This window comes from Mobula hypostoma, unplaced genomic scaffold (genome assembly GCF_963921235.1).
Source record: "Mobula hypostoma unplaced genomic scaffold, sMobHyp1.1 scaffold_62, whole genome shotgun sequence".
In the NCBI taxonomy this organism is placed as follows: domain Eukaryota; kingdom Metazoa; phylum Chordata; class Chondrichthyes; order Myliobatiformes; family Myliobatidae; genus Mobula; species Mobula hypostoma.
Window position 1 is genome coordinate 319,439 of NW_026948193.1, and position 18,102 is coordinate 337,540.

Sequence of the window (18,102 nt, forward strand, 5' to 3'; positions counted from 1 at the left end):
TTCTCCCACCAGGACAATGTCTTATCCAGTTTATTGAATGTCGAGTGATGGACCATCTTCACTATCCTCCCATGCGAGACCTTGGCAATTCCCTTCTAAAGTCCATGAAGACTATATCCACTGACTTGTCTTCATCAACTTACGTGGTAACACCCTCAAAAATATCTATAAGATTGCTGAGACAAGACCAACCACGTACGACACCATGCTGACCATCTATATCAGTCAATATCTATCAAATAATTCATATGTCCCTTAGAATAGCTCCCAGTACCTTTTCCATTGCTGATATCAGACTGATCTGCCTATAACATTCTCAACCGAGTTTTAGACCTTTCTGAAACAGATGATCCTCCCTAATGCGCCTCCTCCTCTCTAATCCGCATAGGATCCAGGACCTCAGTACTTATACAGACTCTGTATCCATCTCTTCCATCTCGTCACCTCCTCCGTCTCCTTGGACTCCATGTATGGTTTACTGTCCCTTGCAATCCTTTTGTTCTAATATGTATAATCCGTTAGTACTGCCCTTCACACAAAGCATTCATTTAGCACACTTGATTTATTTCTAAATGATGTCTTGCATTTCGTATACTCAATAATTACCTACCTGCCTATACCTACTATGGAACTCCTTTTATCTCGTAACCAGAGCCTCACAATCTCTCAAAAAACAAGGTTCCCTCAACCAGTTATCCCTGCCTTATATTCTGACAGGCACATACATAATCATAGTCATAGTCATAGTCATACTTTACTGATCCCAGGGGGAAATTGGTTTTCATTACAGTTGCACCATAAATAATAAATAGTAATAGAACCATAACTAGTTAAATAGTAATATGTAAATTATGCCAGTAAATTATGAAATAAGTCCAGCCTATTGGCACAGGGTGTCTGACCCTCCAAGGGAGGAGTTGTAAAGTTTGATGGCCACAGGCAGGAATGACTTCCTATGACGCTCTGTGTTGCATCTCAGTGGAATGAGTCTCTGGCTGAATGTACTCCTGTGCCCACCCAGTATATTATGTAGTGGATGGGAGACATTGTTCAAGATGGCATGCAACTTAGACAGCATCCTCTTTTCAGACACCACCGTCAGAGAGTCCAGTTCCATCCCCACAACATCACTGGCCTTACGAATGAGTTTGTTGATTCTGTTGGTGTCTGCCACCCTCAGCCTGCTGCCCCAGCACACAAGAGCAAACATGTTAGCACTGGCCACCAAAGACTCGTAGAACATCCTCAGCATCGTCCGGCATAAGTTAAAGGATCTCAGTCTCCTCAGGAAATAGAGACGGCTCTGACCATTCTTGTAGACAGCCTCAGTGTTCTTTGACCACTCCAGTTTAATGTCAATACGTATCCCCAGGTATTTGTAATCCTCCACCATGTCCACACTGACCCCTTGGATGGAAACAGGGGTCACCGGTACCTTAGCTCTCCTCAGGTCTATCATCAGCTCCTCAGTCTTTTTCACATTAAGCTGCAGATAATTCTGCTCACACCATGTGACAAAGTTTCCTACTGTAGCCCTGTACTCAGCCTCTTCTCCCGTGCTGATGCATCCAACTATGGCAGAGTCATCCGAAAACTTCTGAAGATGACAAGACTTCGTGCACTAGTTGAAGTCCGAGGTGTAAATGGTGAAGAGAAAGGGAGACAAGACAGTCCCCTGTGGAGCCCCAGTGCTGCTGATCACTCTGTCGGACACACAGTGTTGCAAGCATACGTACTGTGGTCTGCCAGTCAGGTAATCAAGAATCCATGACACCAGGAAAGCATCCACCTGCATCGCTGTCAGCTTCTCCCCCAGCAGACTTTAGACTCTTTACTCTTTAAAGTTTACCAACTTTAGACTCTCGAAATTCCACCCTTGAAGGTCTCCCGCTTATTAGAACGCCTTTGCCAGAAACCGGCCTGTCCCATTCCACAGTGGCCAGGTCATTTCTGACACCATCAAAATTGTCCTTGTCAAATTTTAATCTCAACCCACGCAGACACCCTTTTCCATATTTCCTTTGAATCTGGTGACATTGTGATCACGAGATGCAACAAGTACTCCTACACACCCCTCTCTCCTTGCCGCCCACCTCACTCATTCCTCTCTCCTATGCTTCCCGGTCACTCACCGTTCTTGCTCACTGCACTTCTCTCTCACCACTCCCACTCGCCTCCTCCTGCACACCCCTTCCTCTCCGTCACCCAACCCTCCTCGCAACCCTCTCCATTATCGTCTGTCCCATTCTCCTGAACACTCTCCACTCTCTCCCTTCTGCCCCTTTTTTCCCACTTCTCTCTCTCCTATCCTATTCCCCCCTTTACCCGTGACTCGCCCTCTCTCCAAATTTTTCTCAGCTCTCCCAGCCGCGCTCGCTACCCATCGCACTTACCCCCTCCCGATGCCTCGCACCCTTTATCTCAAACTCTCCCTCTCTCTCCGCCCTCTATCTGTCCCTTCCTTTCTCTCCGCTTTCCCTCCAGCTGTTTCACTGCCCCCTCTTTCTCTGCCTTCCCCCTCTCTCTCGCCCTCTCCATGTCTCCCATCTCTTTAACACTTTCCCACTCCGCCTTCTCCCGACGTAACTTCATCTTCCCCCTCTCCAACTTCCACACACTCATCCTGCCCCTCCTCCGTCTGCTCACCCTTCAAACCCACTCTCCTCATTTCCATCAGCCTCTCCCTCCCCCTCACCCTCACGGCTACAGCAAACATTTAAACATTACTGGCAACGGTAACTGGGAACATAGCCAAGTTAATGTTGCAGTTAGGAATGTCACGGACTGATTATTTGCAGGAATCCTGAAAATACTTGTAGAATAATTGCAGATGATGCGAGTCCGAGGGGAACAGGAAATGCTGGAACCTCGCAGCTAACACTCGCAGCTCTGTAACGGGTAATGTTGCGGGTTCGAGACCCCAGGTAAATTTATTAAAGGCACATTAATGGTTCTATCGGTCTTCCCTGGAGCAGAAATGGTTAAATACATTATAAAAGTGAATGATTTCACACCTGAATGACCGTGAATTGTCGAACCTGTCGGATTTGTTTTCAGCAGAAAGGCCGTTCCCTGTTCCGAGGAATGTGCGGGTCCAGCAGATGCTTCCACACAGACCCTGAGCTCCGAGTTTCACAGAACAACAACCCGCATCTTCTAAATCAATCCATGATCTGAGCTATTCACCCTTCCTTTCCAGTTCCACTGAAGGGTCTCGGCCCTAAAGCTCGACTTATTTCTCCCTTCCATAGATGCTGCCGGTCCTGCTGAGTTCCTCCGGCATTTGTGTGTTACCATGGTTACGAAAGGTCAGCATGTGGGACAGAGAGAAGCGGCCGCTTGAAAAGTCTTCAGAACTTATGCTCCTTGTTAGAATATTCTTGGGGAATTAAGCTGTGAAAAATTAAACTTCTGATAATTATTTCTGATCTTTGTTTAATCAACACGTTGTCTCTGCTATGATCCAGAGATCAAAGTGACATAGAAAAGTACAACACAAAAACAGACCTTTCGGCTGAGCCATTTAAACTGCCTCATCCCTGCGAGCTTTACCGGGGCCAAAGCCCTCCGCATCCTTCCCACCCAAACTCTCTCTTAATGGTTGAAATCGAACTTGCATGTAATATGTGTAGCCGGCAGCTCGTTCCCCACTCTCAAAACCCTCTGAGTAAAGATGTTTCCCCTCATGTTCCACTTAAACTTTTCATCTTCAACCCTTAACCCATGAATCTGCTTGTCGCTCCACCCAACCGCAGCGGAAAACGACTGCTTGCATTTTCCCTGTCAATAACCCCTCATAATTGTGTCTACCTCTGTCAGATCTCCTCTCGATCCTTTTCCTTCAAAGGAATATACTGTCCTTATAACTCAGGTCCTCTATACCTGACATTGCTATTTTTTTTATTAAAAAATTCTAAAATATGTTTTAATATGTTTTAAATATACTGCAGATGGTGCGAGTCTGAAGTAAGAATAAAATGCTGGAATCTCAGCAAAGTGTGCTCCAAATGTCACCGGTAACGTTGCGGTTTCGAGACAGGCAGTTTTCTTTAAACCACTTTAAAGATTCCATCGCTCTTCCCGGCAGCAGAAATGGTTAAATACAATATTAAAGTGACTTTGTTCACAGCCGAATGAGAGTGAATCGTCGAACTGGTGGGATTTGATTTCAGCAGAAAGGCCGCTCCCTTTTCTGAATTATGTGCGGGTCCAGACTCCTGCTTCCACGCATACCTGAGCATCTTCGAAATCAATCAATAATCTAATGTCTTCCCCCTTCCTTTCCAGTTCCACTGAGGGGTCTCGGCAAGAAACCTCGACTTATTATTCAGATGCATAGACGCTGCCGGTGCTGCTGAGATTCCCCAGCATTTTGTGTGTTACCATGGTTACGAAGGATCTGCGAGAGGCAGCGTGTGGTGCAGTGGGTAGGATCAGTGTGTAACGACTTCATACCATATCCTAGGTGTTAGAATATTCTTCGGGAATTAAGGTGTGAATAATTCAACCCGATAATGTTTTCGGATCTTTATTTAATCAGCCGGTTGTATCTGCTATGAATCAGAGATCACGGAGACATGGAAAATTACAACACAAAAACAGGCCTTTCGGCTGAGGCATTTAAACTGTCTAATCCCATCGAGCAGTACCGGGGCCAAAGCCCCCCACAACCATCCCGTCCAAACTAGCTCTTAATGGCTGAAATCAAACTCGCTTGTAACGTGAGTAGCCGGCACCTCGTTCCGCACTCTCACGACCCTCTGAGTAAAGATGTTTCTCCTCATGTTCCCCTTAAACTTTTCATCTTCAACCCTTAACCCATGACCTCTGGTTGTAGCTCCACACAAACCTCAGTGGAAAACGACTGCTTGCGTTTACCCCATCTATACCCCTCAGAATTCTGTCTACCTCTCCATCCCCTACGTTCAAAGGAATAAAGTTCGATCATATTTAAACTTTCCTATTTCTCAGGTCCTCTATATCCACCATTTTTCATATATATTTTAAAAACTGCAGATGATGCGAGTCTGAAGTGAAAGTAAATTGGTGGAATCTCGCTGCCAAGAGCTCTCCAAATGTCACCGTAACATTGCGGGCTCAAGACCCCAGGCAGTTTTCTTTAAATCAGGGTAAAATTTCTATCGCTCTTCCCTGCAGCAGGAATGCTTAAACACAATATTAAAGTGATTTTGTTCACACCCGAACGACAGTGAATAGTCGAACAGGTTGGATTTGATTTCAGTCCCTATGTCCGCTCCCTGTTCTGAAGAATGTGCGGGTCCAGGCAGCTGCTAACACACACATACTTGAGCTCCGAGTCTCACAGAAAAACAAGCCGTATCTTCCAAATCGATCAACAATCTGGCCTCTTCCCCGATCGGCGAGAGGAGCCTTTGGGGCAGTGGGCAGAGCCGTCTGTAAGTCCTCAAAACATATCCAAGAATATCCGCGAATATCCTTCCCGATTTTACGTGTGAATAATTCAACTTCTGATATTTATTTCGCATCTTTATATATATTTCGATTCTGATATTTATGTCTCTATTTTAATATAATTTTAAATTACTTCAGCAATAACTGCAGATGATGTGAGTCTGATGTAAAATTAAAATGCTGCCAACTCGCTACACGCAGGGCAGCACATTAACTGAAACCTTCCGGGTTCGAGACCCCAAGTAGTTTTATTTAAATCATGTTGAAGGCACTGTCGCTCTTTCCTGCGGCAGAAAGGGTTAAATACAATATTAAAGTGACTTTGTTCAGGCCCGAATGAGAGTGAACAGTCGAACAGGCTGGATTTGATTTCAGTCCGAAAGGTCGCTCCCTGTTCTGAGGACTGTGCGGGACTAATCAACTGCTAACACATATACCTGAGCTCCGAGTCTCACGGAACAACAACCCAGACTTTCCAAATCAATCAATGATATCTCCTGTTCCCAGATCGGCGAGAGGGGGCGTTTGGGGCAGTGGGCGGAGCAGTTTGAAACGACCTCAAAGCACATCCTGGATTATCCGCGAATATTCTTGGTGAAATTAAGTGTGAATATTTCAACTTCTGATATTTCTTTCGGATCTTTGTGTAATCAACTCGTAGTCTGTTATGAATCAGCGACCAAGGAGTCATAGACTCATAGCGTTAAAGTGCCAGAGAAAAGTACAGCACAGAAACAGGCCCTTCGGCCGAGCTATTTAAACTGCCGACTCCCATCGACCTACACCGGGGCCGTATCCACCATAACACTGCTATCTAAACTATCTCTTAAACCTTGAGATTGAGCTCGCATACACCACTTGTGCTGGCATCTCGCTGCACACTCTCACAGTCCTCTGAGTGAAGACATTTCACTTCATGTTCCCTCTAAATGCGCAGAATATTCCAGATTAGGCTTCCACAATGTATTATACAACTTCACAATAACATCCCATCTTCTACACTCAGCAATTTGATTTTTGAAGGCCAATATGCCAACACCTTTCTTTACAACCCAATTAATCTGTGACGTTATTTTTCTAGCTGGTCCAGATTCCTCTCCATACCATGATAGTAACTCTCGATGTAGACACCACTCCCAAGCTTGGCGTCGTCCGCAAATTTGCTGATCAGTTAACCACATTGTCATTCAGATCGCTGATAACAAAAGGCAAGCAGAAAAGGACGTAGCAGCGATCCCTGCGGCACTCCACTAGTCACAGACCTCCAGACAGACCGGCAGCCATTGGCTACCACTCTGTGGCTTCTCCCACAAAGAAAATATCTGATCCAATAGACATCGACTTGAATGCCGAGCGACTGAACCTCCTTGTCCAACCTCCTATACGGAACATTGACAATATACCTTGTCTTCATCGACCTTCCTGGTAACTTCCCTGAAATACTCTGTAACAATGTTTACCATGCTGACTATCCTTAATCAATCCATGTCTATCCAAATACTCATACATCCGGTCCCTTAGAGTAATTTCCAATGGCTGTCCCACTACTGATGTCAGGCTCACCGGCCTATAATTACATGGCTTGTTTTTAAAACCATTCTTAAAAAGTGGAACAACATCGGCTATCCTGCAATCCTCTGGTCTAAGATGATTTAAATGTCTCTGCTGGGGCCCCGGCATTTTCTGCACTTGCCTCCCGCAGGGTCCGAGGGTACACCCTGTCAGCTGCCGGAGATTCATCCCCCTAATTTGCCTCAACGCAGCAAACAACTCCTCTTTAATTTGTATAGTCTATGAAGTTGATGCCGTTTTGCCTTACTTCAAAAGACTCTCTCTCCATCTCGTGAGTAAATACAGGTGCACATTAAATGCATCTCTTTGAAAAATTGATTTGAACGAAGAGGATGGAGAGGTAGACAAAATTATAAAGGGTATAGATAGGATAAATGCAAGCAGTCGTTTTCCACTGAACTTGTGTGGAGCTACAACCAGAGGTCATGGGTTAAGGGTTGAAGATGAAAAGTTTAAGGGGAACATGAGGGGAAACATCTTTACTCAGAGGGTCGTGAGAGTGTGGAACGAACAGCCGGCTACTCATGTAACAAGCCAGTTCGATTTCAACCATTAAGAGATAGTCTGGATGGGAGGGGTGCAGAGGGCTTTGGCCCCGGTAAAGCTCGAAGGGATGAGGCAGTTTAAATGGCTCAGCCGAAAGGCCTGGTTTTGTGCTGTACTTTTCTATGTCATCTTGATCTCTGATTCATAACAGAGACAACCGGTTGATTCCACGATAAGCAGAAATAATTTTCGGAAGTTTAATTTTTCACTGCCCAAGAATAACAAGGAGAATACGTTCTGCAGACTTTTCAAGCGGCCCCTTCTCTCTGCCCCACGCGTTGGTCTTTCGTAACCATGGTAACACACAAAATGCCGGAGGAATCCAGCCGGACAGGTAGCATCTATGGAACGGAGAAATAAGTCGAGCTTTCGTGCCAAACCCTTCAGTAGAACTGGAAAGGAAGGGTGAATAGCTCAGATCATTGATTGATTTAGAAGATGCGGGTTGTTGTTTTGTGAAGCTCAGAGCTCAGGATCTGTGTGGAAGCATCTGCTGGACCCGCACATTCCTCGGAACAGGGACCGGCCTTTCTGCTGAAATCAAATCCGACCGGTTCGACAATTCACTGTCATTCAGGTGTGAAATCAATCACTTTTATAATGTATTTAACCATTTCTGCCGCAGGGAAGACCGATAGAACCATTAATGTGTCTTTAAGAAATTTACCCGGGGTCTCGAACCCGCAACATTACCCGTTACAGAGCTGCGAGTGTTTGCTGCGAGTTTCCAGCATTTTATGTCCCCCTCGGACTCGCATCATCTGCAATTATTCTACAAGTATTTTCAGGATTCCTTCAAATAATCAGTCCGTGTCATTCCTAAATGCAACATGAACTTGGCTATGTTCCCAGTTACCGTTGCCAGTAATTTTTAAATGTTTGTTGTAACCGTGAGGGTGAGGGGGAGGGAGAAGCTGATGGAAAGGAGGAGAGTGGGTTTGAAGGGGTGAGCAGACGGAGGAGGGGAAGGATGAGTGTGTGGAAGTTGGACAGGGTGGAGATGAAGTTGCGTCGGGAGCGGGCGGAGTGGGAGAGAGTTAAAGAGATGGGAGACATGGAGAGGGCGAGAGAGAGATAGGGGAAGGTAGAGAAAGAGGGGACAGTGAAACAGCTGGAGGAAAAGGGGAGAGAAAGGAAGGGAGAGATAGAGGGCAGAGAGAAAGGGAGAGTTTCAGAGAAAGGGTGCGAGGCATCGGGAGGGGGTAAGTGCGATGGGTAGCGAGCGCGGCTGGGAGAGATGAGAAAGAGTTGGAGAGAGGGCGAGTCACGGGTAAAGAGGGGGTATAGGATAGGAGAGAGAGAAGTGGGAAAAAATAGGTAGGAGGGAGAGAGTGGAGAGGGTTCAGCAGAGTGGGACAGACGATGATGGAGAGGGGTGTGAGGAGGGTTGGGTGAGAGAGAGGAAGGGGTGTGCACGAGGAGGCGAGTGGGAGGGGTGAGAGAGAAGTGCAGTGAGCACGAACGGTGAGTGACCGGGATGCATAGGAGAGAGGAATGAGTGAGGCGGGTGGCAAGGAGAGAGGGGTGTGTAGGAGTACTCTGTGCATCTCGTGATCACAATGTCACCAGATTCAAGGGGAATATGGGAAAAGTTATCTGCATGAGTTGAGATTAAAATTTGGAAAGGACAATTTTGATGGTATCAGAAATGACCTGGCCATTGTGGAATGGGACAGGCCGTTCTCTGGCAAAGGCGTTCTAATAAGTGGGAAACCTTCAAGGGTGAAATTTTGAAAGTCTAAAGTTTGTCTGTGCCTGTCAGAATAAAAGGCAGGGATAACTGGTTTAGGGAACCTTGTTTTTTGAGAGATGTTGAGGCTCTGGTTACGAGATAAAAGGAGTTCTATAGTCGGTATAGGCAGGTAGGTAATTATTTAGAATACAAAATGCAAGGTATCACTTAGAGAGAAATCAAGTGTGCTAAATGAATGCTTTGGGTGAAGGTCAGTACTAACGGATTATACAGATTAGAACAAAAGGATTGCAAGGCATAACATTGGTCCTCTGAAAGATCAGAACAATAAACCATACGTGGAACCAAAGGAGATGGGGGCGATGACGAGATGGATTTTCTGCATCTGTATTTAATCAGGAGATGGATACAGAGTCTGTATAAGGAGTGAAGTCCTGGATTCTATGTGGATTGGAGAGGATCCCCTGTTTCAGAAAGGGTCTAAAACTCTGTAAGAATGTTATAAGCAGGTGAGTCTGATATCAGCAGTGGGAAAGATATTGGGAGCGATTCTAAGGGAAAGGATATATGAATTATTTGATAGACATTGACTGATTATGGATAGTCAGCATGGCGTCGAACGTGGTTGCCCTTGTCTTAGCAATCATATAGATATTTTTGACGGTGTTACCACGAAAGTTGATGAAGACAAGGCAGTGGATATAGTCTTCATGGACTTTAGCAGGGAATTGCCAAGGACTCGCATGGGAGGATAGTGAAGAAGGTCCATCACTCGGCATTCAATAAACTGGATAAGACATTGTCCTGGTGGGAGAAACCAGAAAGGAGCAGTAGATGTTACCGCTCTGACTGGAGGCCTGTGACTAGTGAAATGCTGCAGAGATCAGTGCTGGCTCGGTTGTTCTTTGTCATCGAAAGCAGCAATCTACATGATAATGTAATTAACTGGATCAGCAATTTGCAGAGAACGCCAAGATTAGGGGTGTAGTAGACAGCGAAGAAAGTTATCATGTCTCGCAGCGGGAATTGGACCAGCTGGAAAAATGGGCTAAAAAACGTCAAATGTAATTTAACGCGGACAAGTGCGAGTTGTTGCACTTCTGTAGGAACAGCCAGGGTAGGACTGAAACAGTGAACGATAGGATACTGAGGAATGTGGAAGAACGGAAGGATATGGGGTTACAGTTTCATATTTCATTGAAAGTAACCTGACAGTTAGGGTGGTAAAGAAGGCATTTTCAAACGTTCGCCTTCATAAATCTATGTATTGAGTACTGGAGATGGGATGTTATGTTGAAGTTGTGTAAAACTTTGAAGTACAGTGGGAAGGATTGGTCACCTACCTGCAGTAAAGAAGTGAATATGGTTGTAGGAGTACTGAAAACCAGGATGTTGCCGGGTCTGGAAGACCTGAGTTATAAGGACAGAGTTACTAGGTTGGAAGATTGAGAGGAGATTTGATCGAGGGATACAAAATTATGAGGCGTATAGGTAGAGTAAGTGCAAGCAAGCTTTTCCCACTGAGGGTGAGTGGGACTGCAACCAGAGGGCATGGGGGGAGGGTGAAAGATGAAAAGTTTAAGAGGAACATGTGCGGAAACCTCTTCACTCAGAGGGTCGTGGATGGAGCGGCCAGCAAGAGCAGTGCATGCAAACACGATGTCAGTGTTTAAGCGATCGTTTGGATAGTAGGGGTGTGGTGGACTATGGCCCCAGCGCAGGCCGATGAGATCAAGCAGTTTAAATTCCTCGGCCAAAGGGCCTGTTTCTGTGCTGTACTTTTCCATGACTGCATAATTCCTTGATCTCCGATCCATAATACAGACAACTGGCTGATTAAATGATGGTCCAATATAAATATCAGAAGTTGAATTATTCATACCTAATTCCCCAGAATATTCCAACAGCGTGGCTGAGTTTTGAAGCCATTTCACACCGCCTTGCCTACTGCCCCACATGCTCCCACTCGCCTATCATTCCCAACCGTGGTAACACACAAGATGCTGGAAGAACCCAGCAGATCCGGCAGCATCTATGGAACTGAATAATAAATGGGTGTTTCAGGCCTAGACACTTCAGTGGAATTGGAAAGGAATGAGGAAGAGGCCAGATCATTGATTTGGAAGATGCGGGTTGTTGTTCTGTTTGACTCGGAGCTCAGGGTCTGTGGGTAAGCAGCTTCTGGTCCGAGCACGTTCCTCAGAACAGGGAGCGGCTTTCAGCTGATATCAAATCTAATCGCTTTGGCAATTCACTCTCATTCGGGTGTGAACACAATTTATTGAATATTTTATTTAACCTTTTGCACTGCAGGGTAGAGTGACAGATTCTTTAACATGATTTAAAGAAAATTGGCTAAGGTCTCGAACCTGCAACGTTACCATTTACAGTTGCTGCCCTGTTTGCCGCGAGTTTCCAGCATCTTCTGTTTACCTCAGACTCGTATCGTCTGCAGTTGGGTTAAAAATAATCTTCAAAGATCCTTTAAATAAATCAGTCCATGGCATTCTCAAATGCAGCATTCCTTAATTACCGAGGGACTGGAACCTGCAGAGTTCCCAGTTACAGTTTCCACGAATCTTTTAAGTGCTATTCAGGTGATGGTGATAGTGAGGGTGAGGGTCAGGAGCAGAGAGAGGGGTGAACATGGTCAGCAGAAAGCTGAAGATGAAGGTGAGGGTCGGGGTGTAGTGGGAAGGGACAAATGCGGAGAGGCAGAGTTAGTGAGAAAGGGGGAGAGTGGGGGAGTGATGAACAGAGGCTGGAGAGAAAGGGAGTGGAACTTTTGGTGAGTGTGTGAGTAAGAGGGGTAGAGAGGTTTGGAGGTTGAAAGAGATGGGAGAGGGGGATAGAAGGGAGGGTGTAAGGAGATGTGAGCATAAGTATAGTGTGAAGGACAGGAGTAGAGATGGAGTGACAGCGTGTGAGTTACTGAGAGTGACAGGCAGACAGGATGAAGATTGAGGGAGTTTGGGGAGGAGTGGTGAGCACGTCTGGACATGGTGGGATGGGTGACCGAGACGAGCAGCAAGCAAGAACGTCTGAGTGATAGGGGAAGCAAGGAGAGAGGAATAAAAGAGACGGGTAGCAAGTGTGAACGGTAGGCTATACAGTGAGGAGGAAGGGTGACTGGGTTGAGTGGCGAGGAAAGACGGGTTAATGAGAATGGCGTCAATGAGAGAGAGGTGAGGGAGACGGGTCTGATGCATCAGTGAAGGTCTGTGGTGCAGAGAGTAGGTCTGACTACGAAGGAGTGGTGAGAAAGGAGGGCTGAGGGTGATGGGTGGGGAGGAGAGTGGGCGAGTTGGGAGGGGAGAGTGAGAGCAATAGAGAATACAGCAGAGTGAAGGAGCCATGGATGAGTGAGAGAGGCGCTGAGTCTGTCCAGAATTATGAGACTAACTATTTATTCCACCACAGTGGCAAGGATGTTAGTTACGACTGATCATACCAAGTTCTAGTGATGGCAATGCCATTAGATTCAAAGGAAATACGGAAAATCATAACTCTGTTTCATAGATTGAGATTCTAAATTGGAGAAAGACCAATGTTCATGGTATTAGAAAGGATCTGGCAAGTGTGGATTGGGACAGGCTGTTTTCTGGCAAAGGTGTACTTGGTGTATGGGAGACCTTCAAAGGGGAAAATGAGAGTTCAATGCCTTTCGGAATGAAAGGTAAGTGTACCAGTTTTTGGGAACCTTGGTTTTCAAGAGATACTGAGGCTGTAGTAAAGAAAATCATTGAGGAGCACAGCAGGTATAGATGGGTGGGAACAAATGCGGTACTTATGGAGTCGATGAAATGCAAGAGAACACTTAAGGAAGAAACCAGGATGGTTATAAGAAGGCATCAGGTTGCCCTTGCAGACAAGGTGACGGAGAGTCTGTGAGATAACACAGATATTTTAAGAGAATCAGAATCCGAATCAGGTTTATTATCGCCGACATTTGACGTGAAATTTGTTAACTTAGCAGCAGCAGTTCAATACAATACATAATCTATCAGGAAAATTTAATAAATATAATAATAATCATAATAAATAAACAAGTATTCCAATTACAGTATAATACATTGAAAACATTTTACAGCCGTGCAAAAACAGAAATACTGTAAAAAGTGAGGTGGTGTCCAAAGATTCAATGTCCATTTAGAAATCAGGTGGCAGAGGGGAAGAAGCTGTTCCTTAATCACCGAGTGTGTGCCCTCAGGCTTCTGTACCTCCTCCTGATGGTAACAGTGAAGAAGGGCATGCTCTGGGTGCTAGAGGTTCTTAATAATGGACGCTGCCTTTCTGAGACACCGCTCCCTGAAGATATCCTGGGTACTTTGTAGGCTAGTACCCAGGATAGGGTTCACTAGATTTACAAGTTTTTTGCAGCTTTTTTCGGTCCTGTGCAGTAGCCCCTCCATACCAAACAGTGATGCAGCCTGTCAGAATGTTCTCCACGGTGCAACTATAGAAGTTTTTGGATGTATTTGTTGACAATACACTCAGAGCAAAAGGATTATATGGGACAGAATTGACCCTCTGGATAGTCAGAATGGTAAGTTATGCCTGGAGAGAAATAATGGTGGTAGAGATCTTAAATGGATTTCCTTTGCATCCGTGTTTACGGACACAGAACCTATTGAAGTGAGCTAAAGCAGAAGTAAGGTCATGGAGCCTACACAGATTACAGAGGAGGAGGTGTTTGCTGACTTGAGGGAACTTAGGGTAGATAAATCTACAGCGGCTGACAAGTCGTTCCCTCGGACCGAGAGGGAGGCCATTGCGAAAATTGCAGGGATCTTAGCAGGTACAGTTAAATAATGCTTAGCGTCAGGTCAGGTACCAGAGAATTAAAGGGTAGCGAGTGTTCGTCCACTGTTTAAGAAAGGCTCAGAAAAAGACAACAGGAAATCAGGTGTGCATGATGTCAGTAGTGGGAAAGCTCTGGGAAATCCGGATTTCAAAGTATTTGAACAGAAAGGACTGATTTGGATTGTTCTGCATGACTGTGTGTTCTGCACAATCTTATAGTATTTCGATGAAGCTATAGTAGATGGAGCTCAGCAAGGCACTTGCCAAGGTCCCGCGTGCGAGGGTGATCAGAAAAAAATCAAGTGCTTGGCATTGAAATTGTTGTACAAAATTGGAGTAAACATTGGCGCTGTGGGAGAAGGCAGGGCATGGTAATACATGGTTGCCTCTCTGGCTGGAGGCTTGTGACTGGTGGGGAGCCGCAGAGATCGTTGCTGGGTCTGTTGTTATTTGTCATCTATATCAATGATCTGGATGATAATGTGGTTAACTAGATTAGCAGATTTGCGGATGACACCAAGATTGACAGTGAGGAAAACTATCAGAGCTTACAGGGCAATTTGGACCAGCTGGAAAAATGGGTTTAAGATGGCAGATGGAATGTAATGCAGGCGGGCATGATATGTTGCAGTTCGGTGGGACAGAACAGGGTAGGTCTCACACAGTGAAGAGTAGGGCACTGAGGAGTGCGGTAGAACAAAGTGTCCGAGGAATACAGGTCCACGATTTATTGAATCTAGGATCACAGCTTGATGGGGTTGGAAAGAAACCTTTGGGCACATTGGCTTTCATAAAAGACTGCATTGAGTACAGGAGATAGGATGTAACTCTGAAGTTGTAAAAGACATTGGTGGACATTGGCCGAGTTTGGTGGATTGTGTGTATTTCTCGTCACCTACCTACAGGAAAGATGTACCTAAATAGGGCTGAATGAATACAGAACAAAATTGCAAGGATGTTGTCGGGTCTGGGGAGCCTGAGTTATGAGGGAAGGTTGAATAGTTTAGCACTTTATTCCTTAGAGAGTAGATCATTGAGACGAGATTTCATAGTAGTCATAGTAGTCATATTGATCCCGGGGGAATTGAACCAGGTATACAACATTGTGAGGGGTATAGATAAGATAAATGCAAGCAGAGTTCATGGGTTAAGTGTTAAGGGTGAAAGGTGAAATGTTTAGGAGGAATGTGAGGGGAATATTCTTTACTCAGAGCTGCCAGATACAAGTGTTACATGCGAGCTCGATTTCAACGTTTAAGAGAAGTTTGGATGGTAGGGATATGGTGGGCCATTATCCCGGTGCAGGTCGATGGGAGTAGGCTGTTTAAGTGGATCGGCCGTAGTCCCTGTTTCTGTGAAGAGACTGCTGAAGGGTCTCGGCCCAAAACGTCGACTGTACTCTTTTCCATAGATGCTGCGTAGCGTGCTGAGTTCCTGAAACAGCGTGTTACTGTTTCTACGACTCTATGATTACTGATCACTGATTCATAACACAAAAAAAGCGTTGATTAAATAAAGATCAGAAATAAATATCAGGAGTTGAATTATTCACACCTTAATTCGCCAAGAATATTCCAACAGCGTAGATATGTTTGAAGTCGTTTCACACTGCTTTGCCCGCTGGCCCACACGCTCCCTCTCGCAAAACTTCCGTAACCATGGCAACACACAAGATGCTGGAGAAACTCAACAGGTCCGGCAGCATCTGTGGAACTGAATAATAAATCGATGTTGCGCGCTGAGGCACCTCAGTGGAATCGGAAAGGAATGAGGAAGAGGCCAGATCATTGATTTGGAAGATGCGGATTGTTGTTCTGTGAGACTCGCAGTTCAGGGTCTGCGTCCAAGCAGCTAACCGTCCGTGCGCATTCCTCAAAACAGGGAGCGGCCCTTCTGCTGAAATCAAATCGGACCAGTTTGACAATTCACCCTCATGCGGGTGTGAAAAAATGTCACTTCAATATTGTATTTAACCCTTTCTGCTGCAGGATAATTGGATAAAAACTGCAACAAGATTTATAGTAAATTACGTAGGGTCGTGAACCAGCAACGTTACCAGTTACAGTTGCTGCTCCGTTTGCTGCGAGTTTACAGTATTTTATGTTCACCCGAGACTCACATAATCTGCTGCTGTTTTAAAAAGTATTTTTCACGATGCCTTTAAATAAATCAACCTGTGGAATTCCCAACTTCGACATTCCACAATATAAAAAACTTTATCAAGTGTCTGGAACCTGGTTTATTCCCAGTCACAGTTGTCAGTAAACTTTTAAATGGGGTTGGTGTACACGTGAGAGAGAGGGGAAGGAGCACAGTGATGTGGATGGTGAGGGGGTGAGCAGGCGGAGGGGAAGGGCTGGGTGTAGGTGCGGATGTTGGAAAGGGGAAAGCTGAAGATGTGTTTCACTGTTTGGGGCAGATAGAGGGAGACAGAAAGGGGAGTGAGAGAGAGAAGACAGTGAGAGCTGAGCAGAGGGAGAGAGAGGAGGACAGAGAGAGGGAGAAAGGGTGAGTTAGAGGAGGAGTTTCTGAGAGAAAAGGACTGAAGGATGGTGAGAGGGTGAGTGAGAGAGGTAGAGAGCGCGGGAGAGGCATAGGAATGAGAGAGTTGGAGTAAAAGCGGGAGAGGGCAGGGAGTAAGGTCTAGGGAGAGAGTGAGGAATCAAAAGGTTAAGTATGATATGATAATGTCCTCATGGTGATATGACTAATATTTCAATGCAATAATTATTGAAGGAAAGGCAGATGAACTACTGTAGCCATTGGACTTGTTTACAGGACGGCAGGACTGGCAGCTCGGTATTCCGCGGTTCCGTTGTTTTAGATGTAATACAGTGGGAGGGATTAAAGGGGCTTGTGGAGTTACTAGTCAGGGAAAATGTACCGTCATTGCTCAATCAGGACAGACTGGAGATCTCGTCCACATAGAACATGGAACAGCACCGCACAGGAACAGACCATGTGGCCCACAATGTGGTGCCAAAGCAACTAAGAAGCAAATCAAAGTACCCAAACACTAATCCCTCAACCTACACCATGTCCATACCCCCCAATCTTCCTTACACCAATGTGTCTATCCAAACACTAATCCCTCAACCTACACCATGTCCATATCCCCCAACCTTCCTTACTTCAATGTGTCCATCTAAACACTAATCCCTCAACCTACACCATGTCCACATCCCGCAATCTTCCTTACATCAATGTGTCCATCCAAACACTAATCCCTCAACCTACACCATGTCCATATCCCCCAACCTTCCTTACACCAATGTGTCTATCCAAACACTAATCCCTCAACCGGCACCATGTCCATATCCCCCAATCTTCCTTACACCAATGTGTCCATCCAAACACTAATCTCTCAACCTACACCATGTCCATATCCCCCAATCTTCCTTACACCAATGTGTCTATCCAAACACTAATCCCTCAACCTGCACCATGTCCATATCCCCCAACCGTCCTTACTTCAATGTGTCCATCCAAACACTAATCCCTCAACCTACACCATGTCCACATCCCGCAATCTTCCTTACACCAATGTGTCTATCCAAACACTAATCCCTCAACCTACACCATGTCCACATCCTCCAACCTTCCTTACTTCAATGTGTCCATCCAAACACTAATCCCTCAACCTACACCACGTCCATATCCCTCAATCTTCCTTACATCAATGTGTCCATCCAAACACTAATCCCTCAACCTACACCATGTCCATATCCCCCAATCTTCCTTACACCAATGTGTCTATCCAAACACTAATCCCTCAACCTGCACCATGTCCATATCCCCCAACCTTCCTTACTTCAATGTGTCCATCCAAACACTAATCCCTCAACCTACACCATGTCCATATCCCGCAATCTTCCTTACACCAATGTGTCTATCCAAACACCAATCCCTCAACCTACACCATGTCCACATCCCCCAACCTTCCTTACTTCAATGTGTCCATCCAAACACTAATCCCTCAACCTACACCATGTCCATATCCCGCAATCTTCCTTACATCAATGTGTCCATCCAAACACTAATCCCTCAACCTACAC